This window comes from Euprymna scolopes, chromosome 34, assembly GCF_053919585.1.
Source record: "Euprymna scolopes isolate OS-2025 chromosome 34, ASM5391958v1, whole genome shotgun sequence".
In the NCBI taxonomy this organism is placed as follows: domain Eukaryota; kingdom Metazoa; phylum Mollusca; class Cephalopoda; order Sepiida; family Sepiolidae; genus Euprymna; species Euprymna scolopes.
In genome coordinates this window covers 45662060-45680465 of record NC_136515.1, presented here as the reverse complement: position 1 = coordinate 45680465, position 18406 = coordinate 45662060, and the positions used below count along the sequence as shown (strand labels likewise).

General features: G+C 31.8%; 1 protein-coding gene and 1 pseudogene across 1 annotated transcript in view; both read left to right on the top strand.

Moving 5' to 3' along the window:
* Positions 1-18406, top strand: part of LOC145259190 (uncharacterized) — a 987395-nt gene that overhangs the window by 101047 nt on the left and 867942 nt on the right. The window lies entirely within an intron of this gene.
* On the top strand, positions 5040-5156 carry LOC145259441 (5S ribosomal RNA; annotated as a pseudogene).

The following is an 18406-nucleotide window of genomic DNA, read 5'->3' as shown; positions in this document are numbered from 1 at the left end:
CCCTTAGTACTGACTAGGCCTAACGTTGCTTAACTTCGCTGATCTAACGAGAACCGGTGTGTCAACGTGACTATGTCGTACAGATCGATATACTGAACTGTTATATCTTAAAAATATAAACCATTTACATCTTAGAGCAGACTTGATAATAGCCTATATGAAATTAGTCGTAATGGCAAAGATTCATATCGAGTTTTTTTTAAATATTTAAGTACCGATACACGTGGAAATACATCAGTTGTTTATATTTCTGTTTGATGACGATCCGACGCGACTGAAGCCCCCAGGATATTATTTTAACACCTGTGTTCAAGGTAAAATGTAGTTGTTTTTATTAATCTATTATAGGTAGTATCAGAACGTATCTTGTTATGAGTGTTTATTTTCTAAACTCTTGTAGGAGCTTGTCGTAATTTTCCCAGACAAACAAAGACTACATATTATTTCTAGTACGAAAACAAAGAAAGTGGACTTTTTGTACGAGTTTCACGTTCGACAAAACAATGATGTCAGATAATTTTTAGACAAATTTTATTTGTATTATATCATCGGTGATTGGGATATTTGACTAAAAGTAAATTGTTACGGCTGATAGGTACATGATGACCCCCGTTCAATCGTGAGAGGCAATGAGTAGATTTAAAAGTGGATGCGTGAGCAATTGCCCACAAGGCTTACATAATCTTGAACCACATATATTTTATTATAGTTACGATTAGAAGTTTCAACGACTGGAAAATCATTTAGTATTCACATGATTCACCATTCCTTAACTGAAACCTAATAATGACAACAAGTAAGTAAGCGTCATTATCCTGTATATCGACGTACATGAAAATACCTCACTGTATTATTATATTGATTGTCCAAGAATATAGAGCGACGCACTTAAAATTAACTCGAATATGAATTGACTTAGGTCATTAAAGTAAGATTAACCAAGTGGAGCAAGGTCTTGAACGATAGACACATTTGTGGATTAATTCTATACACATTGGATGAGACAGAAGCAAGCTGTTAATCCAAAAGAAACATATATAGTAAATGACACGGATTTCCTGACTGGGGAGTTGTACTACTTTATAAAGAGATATATTTATTCAAAACAATGCCTACTCTGGTGTGTCATCCTATATCCAACTGTGTTCCTTGTTTTCAGCAATAGTCTCCGAAATCGCACTCCAAGTTCATTAATCGATATATACATAGACTACACGGCCATCTATGCTAACACTTCAAAATCTAACAACAATCAAGATTTCGCTGAGCCATTCTCCAATATTGAGCATGTGCATCAATGGGGCAAAAGGCAGGTTGTTAATTTTACCAGAAAAAACAAAAAACAAAAAAAAAACACGCTTTTTATCTTTCCACTGCCAACGCTATGATATTAGTTGGCATCACTTGATATAAATGTCTCTTGTATCAAAGAAGCAGCCTGCTTCAACAAGCTTCTGGAATTGATGGTCTTCATCCCCGATTTTATATGGAAGATTACGTTAAATCTGGTTACTGAAAATAAGGTTGCGTCATTCTCCAGATCCAGAAGATATCTCACTCCCAATACAATCCTCAACGTTTATAAAAAAAACAAATCCACCTTAAAATGGAAAACATATTGCCACATGTGCGGGGGCTGCTTGACAAAGTTCAAAACCGATTTCGAAGCGGAGTAGTCGATGCTCTATTCGCCATGAGCAACATTTTTCCCACAGAAAGGAAGTTGTGAAGCCGGTTTATGTTTTAATGTTTTTTTGGAGGCAATTCCTCGTCTTATATTTATTCAAACATTTATTAAAACACTCGTCAAGCTCCAATAACTACCAACCATTTTTTTTTCTATTTTCCATAAGTGTTTAATATTGTAGAACACCTTACACTCATTAACTTTTATCCTTAAGTAAACCCGGGCGTTAAAAATTGGCGCCTTTGTTCTTAAATAAAAACATGAACTACTTATTATGGTTCACTGTGTATGGTATTAAGTTGTTATTTTGTCAAGAAAATAACCGACCAAATAACCCAACAAATCCCTAACTGCTATTATATTCCGATGTCTCGTTTCACTGCTATCTGATAATATTTTAACGATGCAAATTCGACAATCACTGTTGATTCGAAGCTTTATTAAAACAATTCAGCACTGCGTCCATCCGCACATATCCTAGTTACTTTGCAAGTCATTCAATAACTATTTCCTTTTAGAGGTTATTTGAGCCAACTTGGTTGAGTTTCTGGTCATGATTGTTGACATTTCCGTAAAAAATTGGGTCACAAAAAAAGGTTTATTTTTATTTTTATGATTTATATTGGCAAACACTATTCTGTTTCACACACTCTCCCCAATCGCTTTCTGTTTCTCACTCTCTCAGTCACTATCCCTGTCTACATAGCTTTTGTACTTGCTATAAGTATTCGACTTTTACTGCTTTTATTTTAGCTCTTCTCGTCCTTTATCTATCTATTTATCTATCTATCTGTCTATCTATCAACCTAACTATCTATCTATCTATCTATCAATTATCTCTCTCTTCTCTCTCTTCTCTCTCTCTCTTTATATATATATATATATATATATATATACATGAGGTTTTTCCGCGTCTACGGCTCATCAGAGTGGCTTAATCTAGATGGGATTCAGCAACTCTGATGAGTTGCAGATGACGACACACGTGTCAGTGTATAACTATATTTTAAAAATAATATATACACCGCTCCCAATTTATTCCCTACTCGCATTTAGGTAAAAAATTGCACTTTCGTATAAATAATTAGCTTTCATTCAAAACGCATCGCAAAATCAAAAACAAATAAAATATTATACTCCCCATATATATATATATATATATATATATATATATATATATATATATATATATATATATATACTAACATGTTTCCCGCCATTGCCAGGTTGTAAAATCCGCATAAACATGATATCGGATTAATGCAGATTTCGTATTTATTATTATATTATATTGGACCCAATACACAGTAGTGATTTGAAACTAAAATAAAAGACACGTGCGCCACAACCGAAACTCGAAACCAAAACGTTTAGCTTGCGATTGACCTTTTATTTTGCCCGATCTGTGATGAAATGTTAGCAGCAATACTAACAATTAAAACAGCAATTATTAGCTATTATTTTATGCATGCATATTCGTAATGACGTCGTTCAACTTTAACCGGGCAAATTTATTTTTAAATTTTTTTCACAATTTTGCACCGATTTTACCGTGCTAAATCTTGAATATAAAGTACCAATACCCTACTAATACTGTAGGTCAAAAAATTAGAGAGTATTTTAGTAAGCACAATATTTAAAAAAAATATATACTACGCATACCTTAATATATATAGAAAAACAGTTTGTATTTACTATTAACTTTTTACACTAGTATTACACAAGTATACATCATATAGAATATCTGCATAAATATAATTACACGTAATAGTAAAGGAAAGGTAATTGTCTCATGAGAAAACCGAAAAAACTAAAAGGATTTTGGTTGGTTGGTTGGTTGGTTGGTTGTTTTACGGCATATGAACCCTTTTCGGGTTATTTAATGCCGACTCCAAAGATTTAAGATACAATTTTTAATAGAATATGTTTGTTGTTTTCAAGTCGGTTTCTATTTAACCCATAGTTGGAACCCTAACAGGTACTACCACTGCGGGTCACAGTGGACCTGGGAGCAATGGTGATTAAAGGGTGGTTCCACATCATCAAAGCCTACAAGCTGGGGCCTCACCACTGGATATAGTTTAAGGTCATACTCAGGACCAAAAATCTAACAGGAATTAATTAAAATGAATGTTGTAAAGAATATGCACATGAGCTCGATCTTTTGCAGATGAATGCAAATCTACGACACACATATATATATAAAAATGCATTTTCTTTTGAAATAAATTGACAAAAAAAGACAGTTATCTTGAATATCAATACAAAAATAACCCGACATTTATAGTATTATATATATATATATATATATATATATATATATATATATATATATATATATATATATATGTATATGTATACATATATATGTATGCGTGTATATATACATATATATATGTATATATATATATATATATATATATATATATATATATATATAACAGTGTACGTGTTTAATACATTCTGCGTTTGAGTTTTACATTCCTTTTTTTTAATATGCTCTTTTTGCTGGGTGACATCATTGACATTTAAATCTTAAACGTTGTGACATTTCGAAACATCTTAAACAACTGGGATAAACCCTAGACGTCGTATAATTTTGATTATAAACTATGTGCAATCATACCTAGAGCATGTATGTATGTATGTATGTATGTATGTATGTATGTATGTATGTATGTATGTACGCATAGTTATATGAACAACAAACAAGAAAATAAGAAGTAAATGCCATCTTCACATAAGTTGATAAAAAACAAAACCGATCAAATCTCCTGTTTGTTTGTTTTAATCTTTCCCTGTAGTTGGTTATTTTGTCCTTATAACTTTCATACTATTGTTGTCTTTTTCATTACATTTCAGCATATGCCCAGTATTTTTTACTCATATATATATATATATATATATATATATATATATATATATATATGAGTAAAAAATACTGGGCATATGCTGAAATGTAATGAAAAAGACAACAATAGTATGAAAGTTATAAGGACAAAATAACCAACTACAGGGAAAGATTAAAACAAACAAACAGGAGATTTGATCGGTTTTGTTTTTTATCAACTTATGTGAAGATGGCATTTACTTCTTATTTTCTTGTTTGTTGTTCATATAACTATGCGTACATACATACATACATACATACATACATGCTCTAGGTATGATATATATATATATATATATATATATATATATATATATATATATATATATATATATATATATATATATATATATATATATATATATATATATATATATATATATATATATATATATATATATATATATATATATATATATATATATATATATATATATATATATATATATATATATATATATATTATACGGCATAATAACGTTGACACACCGGTTCTCGTCAGATCACCGAAGTTAAGCAACGTTGAGCCTGGCTAATACCAGATGGGTGACCATTTGGGAATTCTAGGCGCTGTATGTGCTCTCCGCTTATCTCGGCATTGTTTCCAGTCGTCTTGTACCTCAACTTGCCACTGGTATGCAACAATGTTGACTCAGGAGAGGCGTGGTTGGAGATTGCGCAACTCTTCCCACACAAATTTCACGCGCAGGCACCCTTACAGTGGGTATCCATAGTCTGTCAAGACTGAAGGAAGCCTTTATATATATATATATATATATATATATATATATATATATATATAGCCTAATTTGTAGTATTCCGAATTTTACTGGGTTTATATAATTCAGTAATCGTTTATATACCAGTATGAATCGTATCATAAACCTAACCGAAAAACATTCTGTATTGATTCTCAATCGTATCATACTAAGTGTATAATAAAAGCACTCATACCTAACATTTCTAAAAGAATATCTTAGCTTTCAAAGAATGAGAGTCTTTTTGATAAATACAAAGAGCTCTTCTTAGATCGGGATACCATGATAAATTAGAATACAAGAGGAATGCAAAAAGTAAGAGTAGCAAACCTACCTGCACACTATCGTACAGCATGGCAATGAGAGCAAGAAGGAAACCGCAGATTAATAACGGACACAATAATAAGGATAAAAGGAATGAAAACGGGAGAGTAATAATAGCAGTGAAACAGGTAATGATGAGGTTGGTACTAGGAATAAGAGAAACAGACGCAAGAAACAGGTTTGGTTAAATCCGCTGTTTAGCGAGCACATCCAAAACAATACACTTAAATAATTTTACAGAATACCCGATAAAAATTTCCTACCTGAGAATAAATCATGTAAAATTATTAATAGAAACTCTGTAATACTATCTTTCTCCACCCCCTCCCACTTAAGCTCTAATAACAGGAAAATAAGCAAAATAAGGATAATAAGTCAGTATCGAATTAACGTATTTTAGAGATAAAATGTCACTGCAGAATACCGGGTAATTGTCCGTTGGGTGGAAAATGCTAAATCTCAGAAATAGTGTACAAATGTGAGATTAAGGCCTATAATATTAAGAACGTATATCTTGGAGTCACGGGGTGCGTCTTTTAGGAAAAATACAGAAACCATGTTCTATCCTTCAAAAATCATCCGGAGATGGAAAATAATAGAGAAGGTTAATGATAGAACTGGGGATGGTAAAATGATCAGCATTAGAAATAAAAAGAGGAACACAAATGCATTAGTTGATTGCGCCAGGGGTCTTCATAGAAACAAAAAATATTTTGAATTGAAATGGGCAATAGTAGATAAGGGTAGTAAGTATAGACCTGGGAAATCAAAAATGTGCATCTGTGGTAACTGGACACCTCCTACATAGTGATTTCTAAAGAAGAAATATTAAATAACATCTGGAAGCTATACAGGGGTGTCTTCATAGGAATAGATTGTTGCTATCACATTTTAAATGTAGCTGAGAGAAAAAACATTCTGGGAAAAATAAAGGTTCTTGAGTGTAGGCCAAAGTTAATATACAGTTAAATAGCTAAGACTTATGTTAATCAGATGTGATGAAAGATTAAAATTTAGCAAGCAAATCTGGAATTTAATATTCTACACTAGAAACTCATTTTGAGAAATAAAGGCAATGGATTATTAGATAAGAAATGTAGACCTACAGAAAAGGTAAACAAAGATTAGCAATATGGTCTCAAAACTGGTAACGCATATTTTGTCATATTGATGGGGAAATAGTTGATAGTGTCCTAGATCAATAAAATAGATTAGAAAATTAGCAATATGAATTCCACAACAAAAATATTAGTAATTAAAGAATGGGGATTAATTGATACCGTTTTTAAATCAGTAAAATTTGAAAACCCCTAGCTTATTAAATAATACACTTGTTCTAAACGATTGAATAGAAAAAAAAAACAAGTAGAACCCTCACTTTTATTGGAGTAAAATGTACGTTGAGCTAAAGAAGAGATTTATTATTAGAATATTTATTAATGAGATATGTATTATTATTAGATAAATATTGAAGAATTTAATTATCGAATTGATATTTGTGTATTAAAACCACGCATGGTTGTATGGCAAATATAGGTGAAAACTTTGCTAATAAAATCAGCATCATGGTTAGATATGCATTACAAACGTATATTTCGAATAGGTTAGCTTAGTTTTAATTGGGTTTTTTTAATTAATAAATAAATCATAAATGCTTATTAGGAATTTACCAACCCTAGAAATATCGATCGGCTTGAGTTATTTTCCTTTCATCGTTATGGATACGTATTAGTGTAACTTATAATTCAAATAAACCTTTATAACTTCGAACGTGCGGAGTCACTTTCCTTGCTACGCCTAAAATATCCGATAATCGTAAATCTTAATAGGCAGGAAAGAAAATAAAATATAAAATATAAATTTGGATCCTTAATTTTAAATGAAGAATGAGAATGAACAATGTATAAAGTAATGTTAACCTTTCTTTCCTTATTGAATAAGTTTTAAACAAAAACTTTTGTTATATCACACAAAAAGGTTAGCCGATATTTTCGTAAATAAACAACGCAAATTCCAGATACGAAACTAACATAGAATCGCAACAATATAACTTTCTTGATTACTTCGGATAATAAAAATAATTTAAATTAAATAAAGAAATTTAATTTAAGAAATCAATGAATATTATTAATAAAATATTAAATGTACATAAGTATTAGTGGTTACATTGTATGATATTTTGTTAGAAATATTTTTTAAATGGAGATACGAAAATAGGTAAATATATAAATCTTTAAAAATACTTTGCAAGGATGAGATATAGGTATATATTTTCGCTTGTTTTATTTTCCTTATAAGGGAAATGGTTTCCATAATGTTTTATTGTTAAAGTGTGTTTTATTCAATAAGTCTAACGAAAGTCTATTCTTGTGCAAATTTTCAAAGGACATAATGCTGGAATTTGTCCTAATAGTCTTAAAACAATTGTAACTAACGACTACATACACAATTTGTGGCTATCAACCCATTCTTTGAAGCCATGATTTTTCTTAAAACAATATATATATATATATATATATATATATATATATATATATATATGTGTGTGTGTGTGTGTGTGTGTGTATTTATATATATGGGTGTGTTTGTGTGTGTATATATATATATACATATATATAAATACACACACGCACACACACATACATATGTATATATATGTATATATATATATATATATGTATATATATATATATATATATATATATATATATATATATATATATATATAATAACCCCGGTATATTGTGGCCCTCAGACATTTTTTTTTTTTGGTTACGATGAGGAATACGTTGGTTTTATCTTGTACTTATTTACGTCATGCACCATGCCTTACGGTCTCATGTACAATGTTAGTTTATTATATACATGTGTATTATATACTGACATTTATTTTGTTACTACTTTTAAATATGCACAGAAAAAAATGTGCTTAGGTCCCGCCATACAGTGAAGTCACCTTAGGAGCCTAAAACACAGAAGGGATTAATGCCGTATACCAGGATTCTACTGAAAATATAAACACAACGGCTTTTTCTGACGTCTGCAACTCTGCATACCGGACCTGCAATATAACTTGCGCGCAAACTTAAATATAATCAATTTTCAAGAGTAACGCGATATGTTAAACGGATGTACTCATCTATTCAGCGACCGGTAACGCTTTAAGTACGCCAAATATATTTTGACAAACTGAATTTACTCTTTAGAGTAATGTTTATACATACACACATACTCAACCACAGATACGCCTGTGTGTGTGTGTGTATGTGTGTGTGTGTTTCGGCGTGCAGTTTAATTAGTGTGAGCATGTAACCATATATAATAATATCAAATATATGTGATAATTAATGTTACATTCTCGGAGGAAATTGTCAAGTTATATCGTTAGATGTATATTTTGCAGTTGCTTTTGTGTGCTAATAGCGTTTACTATCGTCAGTGAATAATCCGTCTCGTTCATTCTGTTAAGACATTCAGTGTTATTTTTCTTAACTTCCAATGAGCAAACTCTTCTTGAACAAAAGAATTGACGAGCTCTTTCTCTAGGGGTTGTTTTGCCTCTTTCCACGTTTAACATAAACCATTATTTATTGGAAGTTAGAATAATGACGCATAAATTGTTAACAAAACCAACGAATGAGATCGGATAATGGGATAGAGAAAAACGACTTAGTTAGAAACAGAATTAAAAATAATATATCTGCGCATTTTGCCAAATAATTTTTGAATGGAACATGACCGTTTCTGTGTAGCATACTTGCTATTAAATAGCTTATATGTGTACTATAGTGAAGATATGCTCAATTATCTAGCACAAGCAACGGAAATGCTGAATATATATATATATATATATATATATATATATATATATATATATATATATATATATATATATATATATATATATATACGGTATCGGCCATAATATAAGGAACGGAAAAAAATTACAATTATTCATGTATATTTCAAAAATTAGAGCATGGATTTTTCTGAAATACTTAGAATAAACAAATAGAACCAATGTGTACAAACTAGTACCAAAAAATAAAATAAAATTACGATTCAATATTGATAAATATTTTAGTTTTAAATTATATCTGTGGATTTATCCTGGCCAAAAGTTAAGGAACGAAATAGAAAATTTATTTTTGAGAGACTAAACTTTACATAAAAATAGCTAGTTTTGGATGCAAGTTATGAAAATGTATATGGCAATTAAGCTACTAGAATATTGTGCTTTTCATTCTCGTGAGAATTCGTCACGCTTATGCCTGACAAATTCTCACGATGACGTAACGCGGAATGTTGTTACAGTATATATTATGTGGTTTAATTGCCATATATATTTTGTAGCTTTATTGCCATATATATTTTTTTATTATTTACTAGGTTACTCTACTTATGTGTTGAGCATTGTTGAAGTAAATACTCAAATTTGCGCATAAAATTATATCTTCTGATAATTATTTATGTGATTAAATGAAATAGTAATATATATATATATATAGATCTCTCTCTCTCTCTCTCTCTCTCTATATATATATATATATATATATATATATATATATATGCATACAGATACACACACACACAGGGGCGAGAAAGATACTAGCTGAAATTGACGAGGTTTCTTGGTAGGTAATTAAAAACAACATGTTTTATGCATTATACCTTCGTACTCTCATTCCAAGGTTACATTAATTTTATTTTTGTTTAATCTTTAATAGAGAAACTTCCCTTGTCGTGTAAAACGAATCATTACTTGTTTCCTGTCGTTACATTATTTCCCTGCATATTAACGCAAACACACTGCTTCCTGTTTGATGTCCGAAGTTAAGCGATGGCAAGCCTGCTCCGTGCTAAAATGGGTAACCATTTTGTAAGATCAATGATGTATGGGTTCGGCAGGTTTTCCTCCCAATACAGGCTGCATGCAATGATGCAGCACTCCATCGAACCCGTAGTTTATAAGATTTTTCCCGATCCCTCCTCTCTCTCTATCTATCTACTTATATGCATATCTATCTATCTCAGTCATTACAAAAACAACCAAACAATGATTTCTTTGTGCGAAATAGAATTATTATTATTATTAACATTATATGATGTAGATGGATGTAGAAAACACCATAGAGGTTATACTGTTCCCACTAGTCCACTGATAATAAAAGACTATAGAAAACACAAATATTTTACCAATGGTCACTGAAGCAAAACTAGCGGCAACTATTTGTGATGATATGCTACTTTGGTTTGGTTTAGGGTTATGAAGACTGACATTACAATTGAGGCAAAAAGTATAAGACAGAATCTTGTGATTGGCATTATTGTCAACAACGACCAACACCGATTGCTATCACAGCAAGAATCAGCGCCACGGTCACTAACATCGGCACTGCAGTCCCATCAATCTAGCCGTGAGTCGATTGAACTACACAGTAGCAACATCGACATTACCTTAAAGACAGTTAGTCCACAAATAAAAAGTGCTATTAGAACCGCATTTACAGCTGCAAGAATACCTGGCTGTCCGGGCTCATGCTCAAAGATCGTTCATTTTCGAGTCATGGTTAGAGGTTGAGTTGTAGTTGCTTTCGGAGAATTGCAGATATTCCAGGTCAATCAGCTGTTATTAAAACAATCCCAATCAGAATATATATATATATATATATATATATATATATATATATATATATATATATATATATATGTGTGTGTGTGTGTGTGTGTGTGTGTGCGTGTGTGCGTGTCTGTCTATCCATGTATATATGTGGGTGATGTACATATATGTATACACACACAAACACACACACACACACATATATATATGTATATATGTTTTGTGTGTGTAATATACATATATATTTATATGTGTATACCAGTATATGCATACGTACACATGCGTATATTTATTAATATATATATATATATATTTCTGTGTGTGTGTGTATGTGTGTGTGTATACCGTCAATAGAATACACCATTTATAATAAAAGTAAATACCGTGGGGACTGGTTATATGAAAAAAAAAAAAAAAAAAAATTAATTTAGTAGAAAACAACAGTAAAGCTTTCGCTTTTTATGCTTTCTGTTTTTTTTATTTTTTAATATTTGTCGTTTCAAATACACACATATTTTCAAATATATATATATATATATATATATATATATATATATATATATATATATATATATATTGAGTGTTACTCAATGCATATTTGTTTGCTGAAGTCATTCCCACAACACAATATTCCTCATTTTGTATATTATAGGTTTTGCTTTTGGGTTTAAATATTTTCTACTTATATATTTTTGTCATTAACTGTAATTTTTATTGACCCATCTTTAGCTAAGTGTCTGCCAATTTTATGCATGTTTTATGTAAGGTGTTTTGAAACTCAGTTTCTTCAACACACTCTATATAAACGCCTACACTCCTTGTCCCTCTTTTCATCTACTTTTATTAACAGTTTCAGACAATGTAGAAAGAAATGAATAAAACTATTGTAATAAAAGATTATAATCCAAAGAGAATACCAAAACAGGAAATAAAACAATTTAAAGTGAAGTTGGAGAAAGATCTATTGATAGATAAAGGGATTGTTTAAGTAAGAGAGAGACGGGAGAGAGCGGAAGGGCGAAACATAGGAATGGAAAAACCGAAGAAGAGTAATTTTGGATTTCGCTATTTCCTTTTAATAATATGTATTTTTGCAAATATTATTCTAGGTGTGTGCGATTTTATCTATGAGTCAGATATTTTTTATCAGTATATATATATATATAATAAAATAACAATTACAATTAAATTTACCAAAATGATCCAAGATGGTAAAATAAAAGTATATTATAAATATTAAAGAATTAATATTTATAAAATTATCTCAGCCAGATGTAAAAGCTTGATAAAATCAAATAGGAAATAGAGCTGATAATACGGGCAACCAGTTAATAAAACATGTTAAAAATCACTTTGAAATGAGTTAAAAACATATTTAATCTTAAAAGGAAACACTAGATAAGTGGATACTCCGTAATCCGCGGAGTTTCGAAGAAATATGTTTCTTCTCATCAGAGGGTAGGAATTAGCAAAATTCGGGATCGGATTTTGCATGCAAAAGTATTTGATGAAACAGCAAGTAAGTCAAAGATCTTACTTGAAAACAAAAAAAAAGTGAAGCAGAGGGAATATGGTGAAGAAAAGGGTGATTACACATGAACGGATATTAAATATTATTAATATATATATATATATATATATATATATATATATATATATATATATATATATATATATATATATATATATATATATATATACTCGCAGGCCGCCTGGCCTTTCCTAGTCATAAAATATGTTTACCTATAATATTTTGGTTAATGCAGATTTCTGTATTGTTTATTATATTTTATTGGATCCCATGTATAGTTGTGATTAAAAAATGTTAAAATAAAAAATGATTCAACATCGAGACCAACCCTTTTGCTTTTGATTTACTTTTTAATTTGACGTGAATACCTGAGCTCTAAGGCCATTTCTACTGCAAGGCTAAACATCAAAATATTAACCAATTACTTTACACAGTTATCTCGTTCATTCACTTACCTGGAAAATTCCATTATTGTAATTTGTGACGCGTTTGCAGCAGTTTTCCCCAGCTGAAACATAAATATAAAGTTTCGCATGCATTCGAATACCCTATATATAATGTTGCATATCTGTAGACCAAAAACTGTCAGAAGATGTTGGTAGGCAACATTTTAAAACAAGTATATACGCATAAATAAATATACTGTACTTTGAGGTAATTGTGCCACTACAAAACATACTCCTTATATGCGTGGTTGCCAAAAGCGCACTTTTAGCTAGTTAGTGCAATTACCACGGGCTTGGAGCAATTACCCCAAAGTACGGTACATATAAAAGAGGTGTGTGTTTACTTGAGCCTTTTTACGTAAATCGTACGCATGTATTAATCATGTAGAATATCTGCCTTAATATAATTACATGTAATAGTTAAATAAAGATGATCATATCATACGAAAACTGAAAAAAAATGATAAGTAAATATATATTTTTTTAAATATTCAAATTAGCTTGATCTTTTGCAGATGAATGCAATTCCACGACCTATGTATAACAAAGTTATATTTTAAACTCCATATATAATATTTTAATAGTAGGAATTTCTCCCGGGACCAATGTACCGTATGTTTGCAACAACAGATCCCACATACAAATTTATTATGTCGGGATCAGTAGCTACTGTCATGTAACTTTAAAACGATATTTTAGACACATTTATTCATTATAATAAAATCCTATATTTTATCCTAGGAGCAAAACTATCACAATCGCACCATTTTTATAGAAAGTAGTTTCAATTTTTCCCTCCAAATAGAAGTCCTGTACCCCTCCCCCAAGTCAGGACCAGGAGAAAATATACACATTCTACAGATATTGTGCTTACACCCTTCGTAATTGGATCGTAAACTGATTGGTATAACACGATCTTTCCATTTCCTGACTCAAAAATAATATATAATCCTTTCTCAAATTCGGCCCATACATATTGGCTGAGCTATGAATACTCTAATATTATGGAATGCTACTCTTTTCTATATAAACGAACAGTTATTAAAATAAAAATAATGGCCTCACTAATAAGCATTATTTATCCCGGCGATGGGCCAGATACAAAAACACAACATCTGTTGTTAAAACGTTTGCAATAAAGAAAAAGTATTAAATGTTTTCGGTGGCTATTTCTGTTTTGTCACGTCATATTTGCCGTAAATACATGAGAAATAACTTACTATTCTATTTCCTGCAAAAAATGTTCCCTTCAATTATTAACGTATACATTATCGTTTTGTGTGCATTTAAGATATTTTTTCTACTACGACATGGCACTGCATTAAATACTAGGGGTTTCACTTGAACATCAATATTTCTGTTAGTACAATACGGCAAGTTTTCTTTTGGAAAACAATATCCAAAAGTATTGAGCTCATGAACATAAAAATTGTACATTTTGCCAATTTTGTTTTTGTTTGTTTTTCGCCACAGCAACGCGTGACTTGGTATAGCTGGTCTTAAATAAATAGAAAACAGGGTGTATAATATGAACAATATTAAAATACTATATTTGTCTCGAAATTTAATAAGTGATCAGAACATTAATAATGTTTGCTGAAATACTACTACTACTACTACTACTACTAATAATAATAATAATTCTGATTTCGTTTATGAATGTCTCTCTGGAAAGGGATGGTATTCATTTCCAGAGGATTTCCCTTGATTCCGGCTTCAAACCAGGGGCTTCAAAGTTCAAGGGTTTTCCTAAGGATGTTGCTGGTACCTATAATTGCAGAGGTCTGATGGCCGCCTAAAATATCGGGGATTTGTGGGTTTTTTCAATTCTCCTTCCAGACGACTTAATACTACTCCTAGTGTACCAACTACGATCGGGATTATTTGTGTTTTAACCTCGTGTATACGCCTTATCTCAAAGGCCAATGGAGCATAATTGATCCACTTCTCATTCTCCTTCTCTCTCATATTCCTGTCCCAGGGTACTGAGAAGTCTACAATCTGCCAGTTTTTTGAGACCGGACGATTATGTTCTAATTACTTGATCGTTATGACACTTTTGTCCCACCATACCTCTACCTTGCCATCCTCATTTGATTTCACTTCATCAGGCACCTCTTCAAACAATTCTCCAGCACATCTCACCCCGACCCCTCTTACACACCTCCCAATATACCCGGAGTCACATGCGATCGTGTATTTTGCGGTACTCTCTCTGGGCCAGTCCAGTACAGCCTGCTACAAGGTGCGCAATTGACTCTGCGGTCTTACCACAAATCCGGCATTCTGCAGCAACAACCTCTCCTAGAACCACTGTTTTTGAACAATCGTATTCCTAATGCCTGCTCTTGTGCTGCACAAGCAAAAGCTTCAGTACTCGTAGCCAGATACCCAGCTCTAAGACATTGCCATGATCTTTCATCAGCCACTTCTGCTATATCCTGGAAGACCCTTCCATGTATTTTCTTTCTAGCCAGTCCTCTACCCTTTCTCAATCAATACGTTTCACATAATCAGCCTTGGTTTCACATACCTCAACTTCATTGGCCACAACTTTTGGCATCCACTCTTCACTTCTAACCACATGCTCCTTCAACAACTTCTCCTCGGTTCTAACACAACCCTTTACAATTTTCAGTCCTCTCCAACCACCTTTCCTCTTTTGATACAGCCTTGCTACACTACTTCGAATAATAATAATAATAATAATAATAATAATAATAATAATAATAATAATAATAATAATAATAATAAAATAAAAAAGCGATTGTCCTACGAATCCATAATGAGTAAAAGTATAGCTATGTATATTATTATAGTGGTGATACACTTTATGATAAAATCATGAATAGTTCTATAGTGATAAGCAAAGTTTTTATTTTATCTGAAATCTAATTTAAATCCAATTTCCCAAACTACATACACGCACGTATTTGTAAACCTAGATAGCTTGCATCTTTTCTCCGCAATCGAGCGATTCCATCTTTAAAAAAATGGAGGATGGCGATAGGGTAATTTATATGTGTATATACATACATACACACATACATACATATATATATATATATATATATATATATATATGCGTGTGTGTGTATTTACTTATATATTTGGTACAATATAATAAGCGATAGAGTATTTCTCTATCATAATAAATACGTCTGCATCAGTTAAAACCTGCTACTATACACCCCCCCACACACAGACATATATATATATATATATATATATATATATATATATATAATTGGGTGTGAATGTATGTGTTGTGTTTATTTGACGAACATACATTATGGACATACAGTTGTCGTCTCCACTTCCTTTAAAGAGTCAGCATAATCACACCAGAGTTCTTTGCTAAAATAAATCAGCTTCTATGCAGAATGCACATATGCAGTCAATAATACATACACGTATATGTATATGTGTTTATGTGAGTGTGTGTGTCTGAGTGTATGCGTTTGTATGTCTGATTACGTGTTAGTGGGGCCCATGTTGTTCTACGTATTAGCCTATTATATGTGTTCAAATACAAATGTTTGAAGTCAATTGATTTTTTTTTTCAGAATTTTCGAAAAATTAGAAAAAACAAAACAGTTTTTTTTTTTCAACTCTTCCTCAAGGGTTAAATCCGTTCTCCCTCTTTGGTGTTAGAATAGTTTCCAAAAAGAAGCGCCGTATGCCGGCGAGTGGAACGGACCCAGTCTTTATGATCGACTGTGTACGCCATGTGGCCAACATATGCGAGAAATGTGTTTATTTAGTTTCCACTTTCTTTCTTTATACTTCTCTGTCTCTGTTTATTCATTTCCTTTTCTTCTTTTTCCTCCGGAACTTGGCGTCGAGTTGGATATAAGGAAACATAAAGATGTTTTCCAAATTTTATTTTTATCTCTTAGAGAACGGATGGGTGTGATAAAAAAAATAAAATATCGTTGGAGATGCAATGAAGAGATGTAAAAACGAGAACACAGTAATTAGAGAATAAGATTAACAGAGAAGAAAGAAAACCGCTTCGACATGTGAGAAAAATGACGAGGAAGGAAAGTGGTTTATTAAATTTATAAACACACTCAGATACGTGTATTTTAATATGTGCACACACACACACACACATAGTGGGGGTGATAAGTAGTTAAATGGATTAATCCAAATCTTATAAATACAAGACTGATAAATTAAAAAATGTATCCATTTTAAATGGATAGTACCAGTCAAGGATCCGTCACTTGACACTCAGCCCAACAGGTGAGGGGCCGGAGACCGGCCCAGCACCTGTTGGACTGAGGTACTCCGCCTGGGTAATACCTAGGAGGTCCACCCTCCCAGGCCTTGCCACCGGGCTTTCCGGTGGGGCAAGTTTATTGCTTGCTGCCTGAGGCGCCCCGACCGGGGAATGCCGACGGGGTTACTCAGGCAATTTTTAAAATTGCAGGAGTGCCCCTCCTTTAGGGGAGCCTGCTGGGTTACCACTTTCCGGCCTTGTGCCACATTTTGCTGAGTGGACAGCAAATAAATATAATCCATTTTAAATGTGGAAATTGATGAATCGCACAGGTAAGAAATTCATTTTTATACTATGAAAAGGTTAGTAATTGCAATTAAGAAATAGGAAACTAGATCAAAATTTTTGTAACTTGTCTTCTTCCTAAGATTAAGGGTGGTGGTGTTTGATCAACACTGCTGGGAGCCATGATGTAATACACTGTTTTGTTTTTAAATCCTCGAAACAGTGTTTCATGGTAAACAATTGATGATCCCTTGAAAAATAAAAAAAAATTGGTATTATAGTAAATTTGAGAGAGTTGATGCAGTGATTGCAGGTGATTACATGACTTACTGACTAGATGTTTTTTTTTAACGAATGATAAAAAATAAGTTTTTGTATAGTTTCAAATGTTAAACACTTCAAAGAATATATATATATATATATATATATATATATATATATATATATATATATATATATATGTATATATATATATATGTGGCATAGTCAAGTTGACATAGCGGTTCTCGTCAGGTCACAGAAGGTAAGCATCGTTGCGCCTAGTTTTTATCAGATGAGTAACCATTTAGAATTGTAGACGCGGCGTGTGCTCTCCGCTTCCTTCGGCATTGTTTCCAGTCGTCCTAACCCTCCACTTAAC